Source organism: Dromiciops gliroides, chromosome 3, assembly GCF_019393635.1.
Source record: "Dromiciops gliroides isolate mDroGli1 chromosome 3, mDroGli1.pri, whole genome shotgun sequence".
Lineage (NCBI taxonomy): Eukaryota > Metazoa > Chordata > Mammalia > Microbiotheria > Microbiotheriidae > Dromiciops > Dromiciops gliroides.
This window is the reverse complement of record NC_057863.1, coordinates 610,762,831-610,775,620: the sequence shown is the minus strand read 5'-3', so window position 1 is coordinate 610,775,620 and position 12,790 is coordinate 610,762,831. Positions and strand designations below refer to the sequence as shown.

The following is a 12,790-nucleotide window of genomic DNA, read 5'->3' as shown; positions in this document are numbered from 1 at the left end:
TAGAAAGTCATTTCATGATTGGTTGGGAACTGTTGTTGGGAGTCTTCTCAAAATGTCTCTCTTCTTTATATTGTGACTTCTCATTGTCATATGAAGATGGGGTGAAGGAGCTGAGGATGCTCAGCTTGGAGATGAGAAGACTCAGGGAGGGACATGATAATTGTCGTCAAGTAGTTGAAGGCTGCCATATGAAAAAAAGGATAAGACTGGTTTCAAAGGACAGAACCAGAAGCAGTGGGTAGAAATTGCAAAGAAGTGAATTTTAGCTTGATGTCAGGAAAAAACTCTGAGGGCTTGGGTGATCAAGAAAGGAGGAACCAAACTTCCTAATGATGAGAGTTGGCCCAAAGTGGAATGGGTCATCTTGAAAAGTGGAGACTTCTTCTTTCCTGGAGGTTTTCAAACAGGGACTGATGACCACCATGGGCCAGGGCTGTTATAGCTGAGTGTCTTTTCAAGAATGGGTGGGATTTCATGCCTGCTTGGATCTCTTCCAGTTCTCAAATTCTGTGAAACTGAAGTTAGGAAACAATTCTTTCCAGGATAGGAAAAATCAGGAAATTGTCTATAGCTGTTTCCTGCACCTTTGGATTGAGTGCTGATGTTCTGATGTTGATGAACCTCACAGACTCAGAACTCAGAAGTTACATCATCCAACCCTCTCATTTTACAAATGTGGAAACTGAAACCCACAAAAGGTAAATGCCTAAGGCCACACAGGCAGTAAGTGGAAGTCATAATTTGAACTCAGGTCTTTTGATTTTCAGTTCATTGCTCCTTGCCACTATCCTATTTTACAGATGAAAAAACTGAAGTTCAGATCATTATTATGACTTGCTCAAGTCACAGCAGTCATGGGCTAATCAAGGGCAATGCTATTATTTGAACCTAAGACCTCTGACTCCAAGTTTGGTGCCCTGCCTCCTAGAACGTCAAAGCTGGAAAGGACCATAGAAGTCCTAGTGTCCAAGCCCCTCATTTTACTGATAAAGGCTTCGTCTCTGAAGACCTAAGCAACTTTCAAGGCCAAGTCATCCCACAACCTCTGTGTGTGTGTGTGTGTGTGTGTGTGTGTGTGTGGTCCCCCCCCTCTCTCCATCCTCTCTCCGTGTTTTCTGTCTCTCTCCTAAGCTTCTATAACACTTGATGCCTATACCACTAAACAGACATTTACCATAGATTGTCTGGCATTCTTAGTATCTGTTGTTGTTTGGCGGCTTTTTTAGTTTTGTCTAACTCTTCATGACCCCAATTGGGCTTTTCTTGGCAAAGATACTAGAGTAGTTTACTAGCTCATTTTACAGATGAGGAAACTGAGGCAAACAGTGTTAAGTGACTTGCCCAGGGTCACAGAGTCTGAGACTGCATTTGAACTCAGATCTTCCTGACTCCAGGTCTGGCATTCTACCCACTGTGCCATCTACCTGCCCAGAGTTAACTGTCTAAAGACGCAGAAATAGAATAGAAGAAAGAACCCTAGACTAGGAATCAGGAGATGCTATTCACCCAGTGATCATGGTCAAGTCATTTCCACTCTTGGAGCCTCAGTTTCCTTACCTGTGAACCTTCAGTAGATAGATAATCTCATAAGCATGAGGCCATTATGTTAACATGTGATATGGCAGTCAAGGAAGTTAAGACCATCATGCTGCAGAGTGTCCAGGGAAAAGAAGGTCATATCCCCACTGTACTCTATCCTGGCGATGCCACACCTGCATTACTTTGTTCATTTCTGGTCCCTATATTTTAAGAAGGATGTGAATAAACTGAAGGGTGTCCCCAGGAGAACATGCAGGATGCCCTTGAGTTCATAACACATGAGGATCAGTTGAAAGAAGTAGGGATATTTAGCCTGGAAAAGAGAAGACTTGAGTGGGGTATACCAGTTACCTTGCAGTTTTTTTAAAAAAGCCCTTAAGATGGACAAGAGATTAGACTTGTATTGCCCAGCCCCATAGAGACCAAACCGGGATCAATACATGCAATTTGTGAAGGAGCAAATTTAGGTTTGCTATAAAGAACTTCCTATCAGTCAGATACATGTCTCCAAAAGTGTCATGGATTGTCATAGGATCGATCGATCAATAAGCAAGTATTTATTGGGAGTCTCCTATGTGCCAGGGAGTGTGCGAAGCCCTGGGGGTTCAAAGGTGAAAGTGAAACAGCCTCTTTTCTAAAACAGTAGATACAGCCCATACAGGCCATGTACAAAATGAAGAAAAGGTTGTTTGGAGTGGGGAACAGCTGGAGGAGGAGGCAGGGGGTGGTTCTTTCTCATGAGAGAGGGATGCTCTAATCTTGAAGTTGGTTTAATTATGCCTAAACATAGACTTTTTTTTCCCTCAAAGACTGAATGATGATCTGTTGTGTTAGGGGGGATCTTGTTCAGCGATGGGTTAGACTTGATGGCCACTTTGGTCCCTTCCAACTCAGAAAATTCTGTAATGTGTGTGTGTGTGCGGTATGGTGTGCGTGTGTGTCCTTTTGCCAGGCAGATCATAAACCATCCAAGTTTTTTCATTCTGAAAATTCCTTGTCTCTGTGCCTTTTCCACAAATACTCCTGAGAGATTCTGCTCCACAGAATGAAGACATTTTCCCTTTTCCTTATATGGTTTGTGGATACCAGTATAGCACTCAAGCTGTTAACTTGTTATCCCTTATTCTTGCCCCATGACCAATCTACCTCCGTCTTCCCACCTCACACCTTATCTCAGATATGTATTTTAAACTCCTCCTTGCGCTGAAGGCATACCTGGTAGCAGGCTGGAGGTTATTGACACCCCATCCTTCCCTCATTGTCCTGTGGGTACCTACAGTAATAATTCTTCTTGAGATCATGGTGCTCCATGAATCACAATATCACCAGAAAAAAAGGCAGGCTTTAGCAGCAGAGAGCAAAGCAGCATCACTGAAAGTGAAGCCCAGTTCCCCAAATGCAACTTTAGTTTGCTATCAACTCCTAGTCTACCCGGAGCTCAGATCATTTGTTGGTCTGCAGTCTCTGTTCAAGAATATGTACTAATGGGCCAGCTCAATGAGCTCGCCATCCCTACTGCATGGCCTAATCTGGGCAAAGTGCATTCTTCATCCACTTTGTTTTCATATGTAGATTGTTAGTGTGAACCTACCTTTGTGAGGAAAGCACTATTTCTTGTCTCCTTTCCCTTGATTCTTCTTTGCTTCTATCACATTCTAATTTGTATCATCTTTATTTATGCTGGACTTGTATTCCCCTAACAGACTACAAGCTCCTTCAGGCTAGGCACGCTATTGTTGTTTTTCATCTTCAAATCTAGCTGAGCAAAATACCAGAGTTTAATACAATTTGTTGAAGTCTTAGCTAGACAGTGGAGCTCCTGAGGGAGCGCTCAGTATCCCCCGAAGAGGAAGCCCAGGACTTGGTACAACTAAGATTCTCCCATATAGACTTTCCAGTACCCTCTGTAGTATGTAAGCGTCCTGAGGGCAAAGAATGTTTTTAGGTTTCCAGCACCTCGTAGTTCCTAGAATATAGTAGGCACTTTATAAATGTTTTTAAGATTGTACTGAATTATGCTGTTTGCAGGAATGATGAAATCAGTCAGAGGCAGAGGATCGTTGATTGGGAAGGGCGTGCCCGGCCAGAAGAAACCCCCCCAATACACAAAAATCACAATTTAGCCTAGGAATCCAGGCCTGATACAAAGGGAGATCACCCCCCCCCACACACACACACACCTCGTCTGCCCTGCGGCGCCCAGCTAGCTGGACAAAAACTCACTGTACTAGCAACTTTGCTGGGGGGGGGGGGGGTGTCCAAGGAAGGAGGTTCGTTGTGTAATGCGAGGCACACCTGCATCGGGGTACCCGCGAAGAACGTGTTGGGGAACGAGCCGGCAGAGAAGGGCGCCGGCTCTCGTGAACAACGGGGGCGTGGTATCAGGCCCCGAGCCTGCTGCCTCCCAGGGCTGGTCCCACCCCTGTGCAGAGTGGAGTGGGGGGGTCCCCATTCTCCCAGTCCCTCCCTCCAGGGTAGGGTGGGGGGACGCACGCTGCTCTTTCTCTCCCTCCCTCCCTCGCCCCCAGCGGGGCTCAGCGCCTCGGGAGCCCAGCCCTGGCGGGCGGGTGAGAGCTGCGGGTTTTGTCTACTCGCAGCCTTTTTTTTTTCCTTTCACTGCGGTTTGGCCCCTCCTGGGGTTGCAGGCACCGGGGGCGGGCGGGGGGCTGGTCGGCCGCCCCCCCCCCCAGCCCCCAGCCCCCAGAGCCCTGGCACAGGTAGGGCGCGTCCTCCCCAGCTTCAGCAGCAATAGCAGCCTCAGCAGCCCCTTCCTCCATCCCAGCGCCCCCCCCCCCCGCCCCAACCCCGTCCTCTCCCCCTCCCCTCCCCCTGGTCCCCTCTCCCTGCCCCTGTCAGCAGCGCCAGACGCTCCTCGGCTTTGCAGCATTCACTACAAACTGAGAAACGCTCGGGCTGAAATCACTGCTTTATCTGGATGATGGACAGCTCTGGGAGAGACCACTGCTCCGCGGGGGGAGCGCCCTGCCTCCCTTGCCGTCGCCCGCACGCCGGCTCGCCTCGGCGCCCGGCCTCCTCATAGGCTGCCCCGACGCCGCCCCGCCGTCGGCCCACTGGAGCGGCTCGCCCCCCTCTCGGGGTCCCCAGCGCGCCTGGCTGGGCTCGGCGGAGCCCCCCTCCTCGCCCCCCTCTCCCCCCGCCCCCCCCGCGCGGCCGTGCAGGTGGATCGTTCCCAGCGTTGGCTCAGCTCGGGCTCTTTTCTCCCCATTCTGGATGGCTCATTCTGCTGGAAGCGCGGTCCTGCGTCTGCCTCTCCGCGCCCCCCGGCCCCCCCAGCCAGCCGCCCTCCCCTTCGCCCGCCCGGCCCCATGGCTCGCCGGTCCGCTCCACCTTACACGAGCCCCGGGCCAGCGCCGAGCCACACAATGGATCGGCTGTGGGGTCGGTGCACGCCGCTGATGCCCCCGCTGCCGTCTGCCGCCGACGCCGCTGCTGCTGCTGGCTGCTGCCGCCGCTGCTGCTGCCCCTGGTCTCTGCTGTGGAAGGTAAGTGCGATGGGGAGGGGGGAGAGAGGCGAGGGGGAGGGGAGGGCGGCCGGGGGGCCGGGGGCGAGGGGCCAAGCCTGCGCCCCCCACCCCATGGCCTCACCCTCGCCCCATCCGTCTTCCTGCAAAGTTTGCTTAGGGGCAAACTGTCTCCTCCGGGCCGGGGCAGGTGGCAATGCATTGGGGAGGTGTGTCTGGAGTTGAGCCTTCTCTCCCGAAGGCGGTGGAGAGGAAAGGAGAGGATGGCTCTGTGTGTGTGTGTGTGTGGTGTGTGTGGTGTGGTGTGTTGTGTGTGTGGTGGGTGTGTGTGTGTAAGGAGGCGGGGGTTGGGGGGGGGGAGCAGGAGGACACTGGAGGCTCTGATTGACTGTACCAGAAGGGAGGAGAAGGGACCATCTGGCCAAAGCTTTGTAGCTTGGCCAGCTCCGCGGAGCGCTTGGCTAGAGCGAGGGCCGGGGCTGGGGGGGAGGGGGGGAGAGGAGGGATAACGTTTCCCGGCACTCTAGGGAAGAGCCGCCTGCGCCCGGCTCCCTCCATGGGCAAGCCGGGGGTGGGGGGAGGACGAGGACAAGGAGGAGATGCCCAGAGCAAATCGAGGCTCCCGAAGGAGCATGGTTGGAGAAGGAAAGTTTGATGGCTGAGAAAGTGCTTAGTGGGAGAATATCCCTGAGAATAAGCCCAGAGGCCCCAGGTACCAGGAACGATACCCCTGAGCAAATAAGGAAGAACCTTTAAGGTGCCCGAAGCTGTTTCGTATGTGTAACTGGAGCCTCCAGGACCAGTCCGGATCAGAATCAGAGGCTAGGCGGGCTGGAAGGGGCCTTAGAATGTGCGAGCTGGGAGGGACCTTAGAACACAGAATGTTTGTTAGCGCTTAGAGGGATCTCAGACATAGACTATTCAGAGCTGGTAGGCACCTCATGAGTTCGACCTCCTCCTGTGAGTGTGATGATTGCCAGGGGCTCAGCTTTTACAATAGGACCCCTCCCTGGGTCCTGCTTTGGAACCCGCTTTGGAAAGATGGGTTCATGAGACCCTCCCGCATGGAAGTCTCTCTGGATGTTAGCATCCAGACCCTCCCTCCTATCTCCCCATGGTCCAACTGACTGAAAAACTCCCCATCATGATGGAGGCCCATGAAACTCTCACCAGCTGCCATCATGCCCAGCTGGGCAGTGCCTGCCTCCCCTCCCTTCTCAAGGCAGAGAGGAGCTCTTCTTGGGTTCTCCCTTAGAGCATCCCTGCCAGGTCAACGCTGGTGACCTGAAAGATGTGGTGATCAACCACCGGAATTGGCCCCTGGATACCAGGTGTTAATCCCAAATAGAAAGTTAGTGGGAGAGGGAGGTCTGTCAAGCTCCAAGGGGCATAATGGATACCCAGGGCTGGGGCCTCTACTGGGTCTTATTCATCTCCTGTGGCCAGGATCCTCCCCGTCTCAGTTGTGCCTCACAAGGGTTATGGCATGGCTGACCCCCCTCCTCCTTTTTCTACCAACAAATGCTGTTTCAACCAGAAAACGGAGTTGCTGCCCCCAGTAAGAGAAAGATTGGGCTCTTCTGCCATGACTTCAATTTCTCCCTACTTAATGAGAGCTTAGGGGCTGGTAGAGAATTTGGGAAACTTTCCCTGGATGGCAGCCAGTGGAATCCACAGTCGGGACCCGGGACCTGGGACCCGGAACGAAGGGAGCCCATCCTGTCTGCTGGGAGCAGGCCGGCTGCTTGGCAGTTTCCCACCACTGGTCTTCTGGGGTATTAGGAGACCATGGGATCTGGGTGTGGAGGTTTAGACCAAGGCCAGGCCCCTGGGTTTCTCTGGAATGGGGATGAGGTACCACTTATTAACTCGAGCTTTGGGGAAGTGACTCATGGATTGGCCTGCTATAGGTTATGCTGTTTATGGTATTATGGAAGCTTGGCATAAATATTGCTGTTTGTGTTAGAGTAAGCAGAGCTGGGGGGGGAGGAAAATTGGCCACTTAGTACTATGATAGCGGTCGGGGTATGTTTTTAATTATGGGCAGGGTAGATGGTCACGGTTGTCTGTCCATCTGTCCGTCTGTGGCAGCAGCAGCAGCAGCTCATGAGGGTAGCAGAGATGCCTAAGATGGCAGGCTCTCGCCTGGGTGGGCCAGGCCCCACACCAGAGGGGGTGGGCACAGTGCCCACTGGATGATAGAATGAAAGCTAGAAGGTACCTCAAAAGTTCACCCAGCTCCATCTCCCTAAAATACATACATGTTGTAAGATGCTGGGAAGTGACTTACCTTGTCTGAAGATATACAAAGTAGGGGGGAGGAATAAGCTTTTATTAGGCACTTTTATATACCAGACACTATGCAAAGCACTTGGATCATAAGTCACAGGACTGAAGCATCAAGGCTTCTAGATTTGGAGTTGAGGAAGGGACCCTAAGGCATTTCATCTAATCTCCATTACAGATTAAGGAAACTGAGGCCAAAAGAAGCAAAGTGACTTGTGGCAGGTTACACTTATAGTTAGTGTCAAAGGTGGGGTTCAAACCAGGTTCCCTACAATTGTTTTTCTTTTTTCCCTTTTCTTTCTTTTTCTTTTCTTCTTTTTTTTTTTTGTGGGCAGTGAGGATTAAGTGACTTGCCCAGGGTTACACAGCTAGTAAGTATCAAGTGTCTGAGGCTGGATTGAACTCAGTCCTCCTGAATCCAGGGCCGGTGCTTTATCCACTGTGCACCTAGACTCGCTCCCTCGATTGCTTTTTCTCCACTGCTGATTTGGTATAATAACAATTCCCTCTTCTATAGAATTTGTATGGTGTCCCATACCTTGTCCTGTGGAGGATTTGAACCCAGGTTCATCAAACCCACAGTGCTTTTTATTACACTCCCAAGCAGCTCCTGTCTGGAGAGGGGAGCAGATGACACCATAGAACTGCAGGGGACATCTCTCTTGCCATCTGGTCTCAGGCGCTTCCCATTTCTTTCTCTACAAACATCTAAGAGTTGAGTCCTTTAGTGAAAAATAAAGCTCAGAAATGAGGAGAGGGAGAAAAGGCAACACAGTGTAGTAGAAAGACCAGCCTGGGAGAAGGAGACCTGGTTCCTAGTCTCACCTTTCTCCATGATTTTTCTGTAGAATCTCAGCCAGAGCTTTCCTGTATGGGCCTCAGTTTCATCTTCTGCAAAATGGGAAAATACCTGTCTTGTCATCAATGTAGTTGTAATTTATGGGAGGAAGGCAGATGTGTACTAGACCTAGTCCCACCAGCAAAGCCAGTGGTTGATTGGGGGGAAGGGGGGGCGTGGCAATGAGAGTTAAGTGACTTGCCCAGGGTCATACAGCTAGTAAGTGTAAAGCCTCTGAGGTCAGATTTGAACTCAGGTCCTCCTGAATCCAGGGCTGGTGCTTTTATCCACTGCACCACCTAGCCGTTCTCTATGGTTGAATTTCAATGTGAGCATTTATGTTTTAGAAATGGTGAATGTTACAAATCAGGATTGCTTGGTTGATTGTCTAGGCTTAAGGAAGGTGGAGAAAAATGCTACAATAAAAATTAAACTTAAAAAGTATGATTGGGCAAATCCCCCTCCCCCCAAGAGTTGGGTTGTTAAAACATTTACCAGCAGACTCCTGTTCCTTCAATACTTTATATTCCAGTCAACTGCCCTCCTACTTGCATTCTACTTCCCACTTCCGCACCTTTGTCAGGAAGGTCCTTCTTCCACAAATCTTCATTTTAGGTCTGACTAAGGTGCCACTTTCTACCCAGTGCCAGAAAATTAAGTGTTTGGTTACAGGGTTTTTTGTTTTGTTTTGTTTTTGAGATCCAGTTATTTACCAGAACACCCTTGGAAGAAGACTTCCTTCCTCCCCTCCTTGCTTTGGTGAACTGTTTATTTTTGAGTTGGAGACCTGTGTCATCCTAGGGAGGGTTGGAACTTATCTGAAATGCGGCCCTGTACACTTAAAGAGGCACTGAGCCACAGCTTTCAGGATGGAGCCTAAGTGGAAACTGGGGACACTTGGGCCTCCTTCTGCACTTAGACAGAACTGGCCAGAGAAACCCTTCCCCCGCTTTGTCCTTATTCTCACTCTCCCTGGTATCAGCTATTTTGTGTTCTTGTCCATCCTTCCCTCCTCCCAGACAACCCATCCCCATCCTCTGCTGAGGTTATAAAGTGCTTTAAAGCCAGGTCTGGATCTCTCACTGTTTCCCTAGCCCTGGGCACAGTGCTTCTCACATAGTAGGTGTTTGTTTATTTTACCCAATTGACCATATTTTAGCACCGTTCTGCTTGCAGAGTCATGAAGGGACCCTACATGTAGAATGTTAAAATGCAGACTGTCTGAGCAGGACAGCTTTGAGAACCAGATTGTCAGAGCTGGGAGGGCCATAGAACACAGGATGCAGAGCTGGGAAGGCCCTTAGAACACAGGATGTCAGAGCTTGGAGAGGTCCTTAAAACAGAATGTCAGAGCTGAAAGGAACTTTAGAACATAGGATGTTAAAGGTGGGAAGGACCTTCAAACACAAAAAGTCAGGCCTGGAAGAGCCCCTAGAACATGCCAGAGCTAGAAAGAACCTTAGAATATAGAATGTTAGAGGATACCTTAGACACAATCCTGCCCTGCCCCCTCCCCATTTTCCACGAGGAAACTGGCTGAGAGAAGGGATTTCCCTGAGGTTCTACAGTCGGTTAGTACCAGAGCTAAGACTCAAACTCAGGTCACTTGCCTCATACAATGATGTTTTTACATTATGCTGTACCTACCTTGGATGAGATCAGGCCAGTTTCTTAGAACACCTGGCCTCCGGTTTGGTAATGATGATGGGCTAGTGAGTGCGGTGGTGTTTGTTGTTAGTCATTTTTGTAAATGTCTGACTCTTTGTGACCGAATTTTGGGATTTTCTCTTGGCAAAAGATCCTGGAGTGGTTGCCATTTCTTCTCCAGCCCATTTTACAGATGAGGAAACTGAGGCAAGCAGGTGAAGTGACTTGCCAGGGTCACACAGTGTCTGAAGCTAGATTGAACTCAGGTCGACCGACTCTAGGCTCAGCTCTTTTATCCCATTGCTATGCCTGAGCTTGGTGTGAATTGGGCAGGGTCTTGAAGCTTGGAGGATAAGGACAAGTCTCATCAATGGAGGTCTTACTTGGAAGGAAAGCCTAGAAACACTTTAGGGAGTCCCAACAGGGCAAAGCCCCTTCAGAAGGCATGAATTCATCAGGGGGTCTTTCCAGGTTGAGAACTGACAAACTATGTGCTGTTCTAGATGTGTGTGTGTGTGTGTGTGTGTGTGAGAGAGAGAGAGAGAGAGAGAGAGAGAGAGAGAGAGAGAGACAGACAGACAGACACAGAGACAGAGAAGAGAGTCACAGACACAGAGAGAAGAGAGAGACAGAGATCTTGGAGGAAGTTTTATTTGTTCTTTCAACAAGTGTTTATTGGATGAGATACATAGCCCTATTCATGGCATTATAAACAGTGTCCCCAAAGCCCCAAAGCTTAAAACTGCACTATGACTCTTGGAATCCCCTGGATCACTTAGTAGATAATCCCAGAGAGCTGTCTAAGGTTCAGAGAGGTTGGGTAGTAAGCAGATCAGAGATTAGGAAAATAGAATGCTGGATTTGGAATCAAGAAGACCTGGTTTTCAATCTCACTTAACACTTTGGAAGACACAAACAATAATGCTGGCTCACACTCGAATAGCACTGTACTTACTAGACACTTTCCTTTCCACTACATAGTAAGGCAGGTAGTCCAGTTATTATGAAATAGCTCTGGGCCTCTAGCACCCAACTTCCAGAATATATGCTCTCAGAGGGTGGGATTGTTTCATTCTGTATTTTTTTTCCTTCCAAGTACCAGCTCAGAGCCCCCAGCACCTATAGGCTGCTACTAAATTCTTGTGGTTTAACTGTAAGTTGAATTGAACTGTCCCAGTTTTATAGATGTGGAAACAGTTCAATTCAACAAAGCATTGTTAAGTTCTTACGATGTGTTTTTGTTGTTGTTTAGCTTCATTCATGTCTGACTCTGTGACCCCATTTGGGGATTCTTTTGGGTAGAGATACTGGAGTGGTTTGCCATTTCCTTCTCCAGCTTATTTTACAGACTAGGAAACTGAAGCAAACAGGATTAAGTGACATGCCTAGGGTCACACAGTCTGAGAATGGATTTGAACTCAGGTCTTCCTGACTCCAGGCCTGGCACTCTATCCATTGTGCCACTTAGCTGCCCCTTGCTGTGGGTTAGGAAGCTAGTTAAAGTTTATATCACACTTTAAAGTTCCTAAGGTTCAAGCTCTGCCATTTACAACCTGTGTAACCTTGGGCCAGTTACTTACCCTAGGTTGCACAATGGATAGAGCATTGGGCTTAGAGTCAGGAACTCCCCCCTGAAGTGAGTTCAAATCCTGCCTTAGATATTTACTAACTGTGTGACCCTGGGCAAGTCACTTATCTTCTGTCTTCTTCAGTTTCTATATTTGTAAAATGGGGACAATAATACCACCTACCTTCCAGGGTTATTGTGAGAGTCAAATGAGATAATATTTGTGAAGCGCCTTGCAAACTTCCAAGTGATATACAAATGCTACCCATTATTAATGGTCTCCCTGAGCCTCAGTTTCTTCATCTGTAAAATGACAACTAAATGGCCTCTGGGGTCTCCCTACATCTGCAGTCATACAGGGCTCTCATTTAAGCCTCACAACAGCCTCGTCAGGTAGGTGCTACAGATGTAGTTATCGCCCTGTTCTGCAAGAAAAAAAGCGGAGCTCAGAGATGTTCTGACTTCTTAAATGGTCACACAGCTAATGAGTATTGGTATTGGAGGTGACATTCAAGGCCATATCTGCTGAGCTCAGGTCTGCGGTTTTTCTTCTTTGCCTTTGTTTTCTAGAATCCCACAGCTAGTAAGCATCAGGGGTAGGACTGGGGCCTGGGTGTTCTGGATTCAAGTCCATACTCCTTCCCCTCTGCCAAAGAATTAGACAAGGTGCCCCACCCTCAAGGATATCATGGTCTGCTTAGGGAGAGGGGGGCATATGTGGTAACAGGCATACACAGGTAAGCTATAGGTATGGGGAGTATGTGCAGAGTGTCATGGCAAGCGTCCCGATGTTAGATGCTATTTTGGGGGAGGACAAGCTCCCTTCTAATGGGAATACGGGGGAGGGGTAGAATCCAGGGAGACTTCCTGGAGGAGGCAGTGTCTGTCACATGAGCTGGATGGCCTGGAATAAGTCAAATTTCAGTTAGTGAAATGGGCAGTAGGGGATTCCAAGTGAAGGTGAATAGCATGAGGAAAGGTGCTAAGGCAGTCAAGGTTGGCATTTGGAACAATGGAGCTGGAGCAGGGGGCTGCTAACCGCCCTGATCTGTACAGCAATTGATAATGTGCAAAAGACTTTCCATGTATATCTTCATTCAGTCTTCGTGAACAGGCATGAGTGTGAAGGGAGAATATACGTTGCATTACCCATATCCCTGGTATGATCAGGGGACCCCTCACCCCATTACCTTCCCATGGAACCACATTCTCCCTCTGAAAAGTGGCTGATTGGCCCATTTTTTAGCCAGAGACTTGAGCATGTATCCCACCATAAGGGAGCAGAGTACACGCCCAGCTCCAGGGGTAGTGCCCCATTCCACTGAGCATGGGCATGGGCATAGGGCTGGAGGTACACCCTCGATCACTCCTGTTCTGTCTTCATTTTGCCAGCCTAAGATTACATGGGAAGCCAATGGCTGAGGTGACACT

General features: G+C 49.3%; 1 protein-coding gene across 3 annotated transcripts in view; it reads left to right on the top strand.

Moving 5' to 3' along the window:
* Window positions 1-5,017: 5,017 nt before the first annotated feature.
* The window catches only part of EPHB2 (EPH receptor B2), a 268,821-nt gene continuing 261,048 nt past the window's right edge, over window positions 5,018-12,790 (top strand). For all 3 annotated transcript variants that reach the window (XM_043996951.1, XM_043996950.1, XM_043996949.1), the window contains exon 1: window positions 5,018-5,042. The gene's annotated coding sequence lies outside the window, so the exon portion shown is untranslated. The remainder of the gene's footprint in view (window positions 5,043-12,790) is intronic.